The sequence below is a fragment of the Lactuca virosa genome, chromosome 2, assembly GCF_052849685.1.
Source record: "Lactuca virosa cultivar CGN04683 chromosome 2, Lactuca_virosa_CGN04683_v6, whole genome shotgun sequence".
NCBI classification, from domain to species: Eukaryota; Viridiplantae; Streptophyta; class Magnoliopsida; order Asterales; family Asteraceae; genus Lactuca; species Lactuca virosa.
The window spans coordinates 13,255,006-13,262,491 of NC_136427.1; the positions used below are offsets into that span (position 1 = coordinate 13,255,006).

The 7,486-nt window shown below is 35.9% G+C and overlaps 1 pseudogene; it reads right to left on the reverse strand.

The window, feature by feature from the left end:
• Window positions 1-1,046: 1,046 nt before the first annotated feature.
• LOC145157245 (uncharacterized) lies at window positions 1,047-2,316 on the reverse strand (annotated as a pseudogene).
• Between the last annotated feature and the right edge of the window lie 5,170 nt (window positions 2,317-7,486).

Genomic DNA, 7,486 nt, shown 5'->3' on the forward strand with positions numbered 1-7,486 from the left:
TCAGGTACACTCGTGCGTGATAAAAAAAACGATCATACCCTCCAAACCTCGCTAATCTAGCTCTGATACCAGTTGTTAGGAACCGGACCGGGTACACGCAGCGGAAACACACTATCACACACACACAAACTCACGAAAATAAAGCAAGAAGAACACAAGGATTTTACGTGGTTCGGATTCGGTGCAAATCCTACGTCCACGGGCTGCAACTAGAGAATTTTATTAAAACTCACAAGATTACAATTGGCTTGACACTCTACATTTGATGTTCTCTCAAGTTTTTGCACACAAAATATGCAAAACATACATGCATATATATAGGTATATTTGTGAGCCGCAATATGCACAAGATTGCCGCAAAGATTGAAAAATGCATAGATTTTTCTTTAGCCGTCCATTGATTATTCCACCGAAAGTTCGCGTCCAATTCAAATGTTCAATTGTTGCGTTCACATTAGAGATAGTGACAATAAATATTAAACAATTGATTCCACCATCCATTCAACAATTCAATTGTTTTAATTTCCAAGTTTCATTTATGGCCCTTGAACTCTTAGGAACTTGTCAATTTGTTCATGACTCCATAAATCTTAACAATCTTTGGCTAAGTTCTCCACATGTTGCTGATTCCCATAGTTTCTTTTTGTCATCTGCTAGATCTCTCTTTCAGCAGGTATATATTTTAGTAAGAAGTTTCATATTGTTATTAGGAGTTCCCAAATTTCTAATCTTGTTTTTCTGTTTTCATGCAGATAATACTTGCCCACGAGAAGTCCTTTGAAGCTGATAAATATTCCTTGATCAAATCTATATTCTTTTCAGCTCAGGTAAATTTTCTTATGGTAAAAAATATTTTTATCTGAAAACAAGAGTCAACCGTATGCGTGTGATTATATCTCTTCCAGAATCATCAACCCACCATGTTTTGTAGTCCTTAATATACCATTTATCGAGCGATTGATTCTTGCGCTATATGTCAAGAATTCTACAGGTGAACAGATAATAATTCATTGATTTGTGTTGTATTTAGGTTAGAACATATGGTTTCATGTGATATGGTGCAATCCAATATTGAGATATGAGGATATGGAAATGAGGAGAGGAAAAGAGTGATGCCATGCAGCTTTGAAGACACGTCCGGGGACCACGCCTGACTGATTAAAGCCGATTGAGAAATGCTACTTTCTTGCTTCCAACCAAATTCATGGATTTTTGTATGCTTCAACCTTATGTCGAACAATCTTAGTTGCTTTTGTGGGGTCCTCCAAGTAAGTATATTAAAATATGCCAAAATATTAGCACATAATTAGAGGTTATTTCTTTTTTACCATATAACTGAATCAATTGCAATTTACCCGGTTTGAACCATGAAAAGGTTGAAGTCACATGGATTTGGTACAACACTCATGCATTTTTTTTCTATTTGGTGCTTATAATCTGGTTTATCAGTGTGTAAATCAAACCCGATAATTCTCTTATCTGCTCCAACAGAAACTACTGTTTGGTTTTGCTGCATGCCAGCAACTCCCATAACAGCTGAAGAACGGATGTTTCTGTGCAGTAATTTGGGTTTCCATGAGTTGTTGTTTTCATTATTGTGTTTTTGAGTCCAATGAATAACACCATGATCACTTCCACCAGTAATGAAACAATTGTTGTCCCATGGCATGAACATCACATTGTTTATAATGCTCTTAACATGAGGTTTATCTTCCAACAATCTCCCCTCATTTTCCTGCAAAATAGATAATAAATAAATTCACTGATTTACTTTATATGTTGTCTAGAAAAAAATTGAAATCCATAAAAACTGCAAAAACTTTTCTACCTTAGTAAATTACATAAATGGACCATGTAGTTTGGTGGAATCCAATTTTGATTTTTGATGCATGGCTCGTCCTTGTGGTTTCATTTTATGTGAAGCCTTGGTCTGTGAGTAATTGAATCGTTAAATCTAACTACTCAGCTGTTAGGTTTTTTAAATATGACCATTTTGTCCTTGGGCCAAACTAATAAAAAACACACCATACGGTCTAAATTTGTAATTTACTATATGTATATGCATATGCATATCTATATATTTAAGTATATTTACAAATAAAAAACACACCATTTGGACCCCATGGTGCTTTTTTTATTAGTTTGGTCCAAGGGCAAAATGGTCATGTTTAAAAAACTAACAGCTAAGTCGTTAGATTTAATGATTTAATGACTTAGGGACCAAGGTTGCACATAAAATGAAACCACAAGGACGAGCCATGCAACAAAATCAAAATTGGATCAAACCTGCTATTTACACCAAACCACAGGGTCCATTACTTAACCATTTTTTTTTGTGTAGATTCCTTGTTTGATCTTGGGTGCGCTTGGCTACATATTGGGGGTTTACGTTATCATCTTCTACTATGCTGTGATGATGTGGATCCACCCGAAAAGTAAAAATTTGGAACTTATTTGTGTTAAGAGGAAAAAAATATATAGTTTATTAAAATTGACAACTCATAATTTTTGGAGATATAGCATACCAAGTTATAGAGGCTAAAATACCGCAATGGAAATGCAAGACCTCCGAATCATTAAAGATTACAAACTAGAATTACATCTATTCTGGTTACAATGAGTATTTCTAATACCTTTGCTTTACACACTTATATAATATATATTGGCTGTAGCTAAATGAGCTGTAATTGTTTGGGTGTAGGACATATGCTGGTCAAATGAAGTTGTGTACAAAATGTTATATGAAATGGATGTGGGAGTATTATGTGGATGCTACAATAGGTAAGAGGTCATCATTAAGCTTCAATTTCTATTTTTTAATTTCGCTCATAAGTAGAAATTTTGATTTCTAGTTTCCATGGATCCAACCTTAATGTTTTCATCCTTAAAGGTAATACATGTTTGCTAAAATATCAGACGACTACGAATAGATATAGACTCTATAAATGGTCGGGTGGGTATTTTTTTTTCTGAAATTGAAAAAACTATATATTTGATAGTCCTGTTTGTTTGTTCGGTTGTGCGATGACAATTAGATGGAGTTCGACAGCACATGCAGCTATGGAAGTGGATTGGAGTGGGACAGCAAATAGAACAAATGCAACTAGGGTAATTGTTTTCTGAATTTGACATAACTATATCTTTGATTTTGTTTTTCATCTTACCTTTTCTGATAGTTTTTTGTTATTCTGATTCTAATTAATGGTGGAATGTTCTCAAGGGAAGTGGACTAAAGTGGCCAATCCTGCAATGAAGGGATGCACCATGGGAGTGGTATACAGTTTCACTAACCATACTTGCTTGTGTTGATGAAAACAAGTATCATGTACGAACAAAAGCATAACAATAAGAAGAAGAAACAAGAAGGTGTTCCTTAATAGCAATGTAGTATTAGGTTATATAGTTAGGGAAAACCTCTTAATAACAATGTACAATTAGATCCTTTAATACCAATGTATGACAATTTTTTGACATGATGTTATTCGATGAAATTAATTGTTTTGGTATATATTTGTTTCCATATGTTTGTAATATGCGTAAATGAGTATCGTAAAGACGAGTCGTAAATGTATATCGTAAATGGTTGCTGAAGTTTATGACACGCAGATGTGTGTCATCTTCATTTATAACAGGGGATTTAATGATACGCAATGCGTGTCCTAAACGCACGTCGTAAGGTTACGACACGCAAATGTGTGTCATCTTCCTTTATGACAGGGCCTTCCTTGACACGCATTGCGTGTCGTAAATGAGCGTCGTAAATGTGTGTCGTAACCACGCGTCGTAAATGCGCGTCGTAAATAGACGACTCGCAAAAGCGTGTCGTATTTCGTTATGATAGGGCCTTCCTTGACATGCATTTGCGTTTCGTCTGAGCGTTTTACGACACGCATTGCGCATCGTAAAAGGTTGTTTTTCTAGTAGTGAATGCTATTTATAGGAAACAAAGTTTTAAATTGCAAAGCTGCAGATTTTGGAAAATTGTTTCGCTATAGTAAGGGAGAGGATACTTATACTTTATTTCGAATCTAATAGTTTAGATTAAAATATTAATCAAAATTAGTTATGAGTATATATGAATATCATGTTGAAATGGTTCAACATTGAAAATTCTATATGGAAATATTATAGCAAGGGATTGGTCAAGTATGATGTCTTTATGTAAGACATTATGAATTGTGTCTCATATGTTTCAGATATAGGCTCGATTGTATATGATATAATATTCACGTGTTCTAATTTTCCAAATGCCTAGGGCATTAAGAGGGAAAATGGACTAGAACCGGATATGACTAAAGTGGTTAAGCAACTGTCAAGGACGGTCTAAGGTTCGCTAAGGATTGGTTGCTTAAGGATAGTTGGAAGTATAGTAATGGATGGACCATATTGACATTATTATGAACATATAGAATTCTATTATTAATGCATTGTCATATGGAAAATATGGAAATATTTCTATATTGGGAGTTAGATATTAAGAATCTATGTGTAGGTTGGAAGCTTTTATGCAAGAAGGATGTTCAAAGGAATGTACTTTGAATCTGAGACTTCGCTTCCTTTGAATTGTTTTGTTATCAATCTCCAGTGGAAAGTTTTGTAATATCGTTGGCAAAGTCTCTGTGACTTTGGTACCTCGACATTACAAAAGAAATCATTCCATGATAGTTTAAATCTTACACTTGTGATAAAGATTTGGAATTGTGAAATGAGCTTCATTGGAAATGTTTTCAATTGATCTATTAGACAAAGTAAGGACCATATATAAACATAGTGTGCATGCTTGGAGCATTGGATAACTATTGTTTTAATTCAAAGTATTAAGTTGATTAATCGAGACATTATACAATGAATAATGTGTAATCAATATGGTGACTAAATAAAAGGTGGTTTATTTATACTCGAAAGTTTTGAGACCATATTGGATTCGATTATTCTTGTGTTTCACTTTGCATGTTTTGACTTCCTGAATAATAAGATTATTCAAACATCCATAGTCGATCATACTTTGGAAGTAGATTATGAAAGTAGACTGTCATGAATGGGTTTTCGTAAGGTGTTAGACATAGCAAAAGTTTGCTACAAACATTAATGAGTGCTCTTGAAAAAAGATTTGAGTATTGGATTAAACCCACACTCACTTAATCACTTCATGGATTTTATCACGAGTGATTATGAGACGATAATATCTTATATTCTTGAAACGGAGACATATAGTTGCACTTTACAAGTCGGTTGCACATTGATGATGGTACATGCACCAGCAACTTGGTGTTATAAAACTAATCATTGTGTGTGTGATTTGATGAGTAAATAGAACAAACATATTAGTCGAAGTTTATCTGTTCCTTTTTCCCTAAGGGGATAAAAGCGATATCTGTGGGCCCCTCGATGATGTGGTGATGACAACCCTAAGCGCTTGGCGAAGCCTGGACTGATTTGATTTGTTCAATTAGTCGTTCTTCATAAATCGGAAATCGGGAAACAACACATGAACAGAGAGAATGACTATAATCCATGTCTCAGTTCATACGATATCTAGAATGGAGGAATATATGATCCCATGTCTAATGGACTCGTTAGAGTTCGACAGCAGCTTTTAAGAGCTACGATTGCTGATCGGATTTTCGAGTCGTACTTGCAATAATGGTTATTACACTTATCCAAATGGGAGATTGTTGGATTAGGTGTCTAAGCCCATAACTATAATTTGTATGTACTTGACCTGATAATAGCATGGTCCATTTCGGGTTGCCTTCATCAGAACAATTTGATAGGATGGATATTTGATTAAGAGGTTATTTTTTATTTATGAATATATTATAAGTATAATATATTTATTGAGAAATCATATTATTTGATTAAGAGGTTATTTTAGGGTTGTATGTGCACCATAGGACTGTTACAATACATAAAACCCAATAGTATTTATATTAAATACTTCATATCTATGTGTAAGATGAAAGTAAGTATGCACTCACTTGTTAAAGAGATGAATCAAAAATTGGATAGCGCTTCGCTTCTAGCAACTGTCTTTTCCTTCTACGTAACCTAGTATTAATATCACTGAGTCATGGTCTAATATTTATTGCAACTAATTATTACTCTAGATTCACCACTAATTCAAAGTCTATTGACCTATAGTTGATAAGGGACAACCAGGTAACATCATATCGGAGGAAGGATCCATTTGGTATACATAGTGTACTGTTTGGAAAGCCCACTTTAAATACCTCACTAAATCTAGACTACTTGTAACATCCAAAATTTTACGCCAAATTTAAACTTTTCAAGCATAAATAAAACCAAATAGTAATTGTTTACAAAAATGTTTTCAATTCATTATTCAATCAGAGTGTCCCAAAAGCCAGATCATAAGGATGAGGAGCGGTACGGTCACGCATTCGCCTTTCCATGAACTTCTGAAGTACCTGAAACAATAAACTGAAAACTGTAAGCCCGAGGGCTTAGTGAGCTACCCTCAAAATACCAATACCACACTAATAATACCATATCCGTAATAATCAATCAATCAACATGCATACTGGGCCATCGGCCTGACTGGACCGCCCTACAGGGCCTACAGTCCAACTGAATCTGTACGGAGCCTTCGGCATGACTGGACCGCCACGTGGGCCTACAGTCTTCCCGGACCGCTCATAGGGTGTGTTGGCCTTCAGCACAAAGCAGGACCGCCTCAACCCAAGCAACAAGCAAGTAACCATGTACGCATAACTAACATAAATTGGCATATACAACCGTCAAACATATCTATCCCACTGAGCATCAAACATAGCAATCTCTCACAACTAGAGCACTGACCTAGCAAGTCCCTAACATATCAATCCCTACGGATCATAAGAGCATAACATACTGTCTATCCTAATTCTGATCTAACAGATCATATCCACATGTAGCATACCATAACGATAACAACTAAAAGGGTCGGCCTTGGTGCCTTAGACCCTATCGATATAGTGAGGATAACTCACCTTGCAGATGTCGACTCGGTAGATAAACTTCAACCCTCGGATCACTGCCACAAACTCCACCACCTATTACCATAGTATAATCATACCCATAAGCCAACTAATCAATCCTGGTCAAAGTTAAAGTCATCAGTCAAGGTCAACAGTCCATGTTGACCTCGACTCGTCGAGTACCCCCGGCTACTCGCCGAGTTCCTTGAAGTACTAACCCACTCGCCGAGTCACCTGAGTGACTCGTCGAGTTCCTTTGGTTTACGATCGAGACCCTAAGGCCACTCGTCGAGCTTCCTTCTTGCAACTCGACAGTTACCCGCGCATACATAAGTTGGGGCAACCTCATCCGACTCCCCGAGTTGTGATGGGTTTTGAGCATTCTAAAACTCCTAAGTGTACATGCAACCCTAAATACCTTGGATCTATGTTTTCTCTATTATACATGCAAATATGATTATCCAAGGTATTATCCTAACTAGCATACCAAAACATTGATACTAGGATAA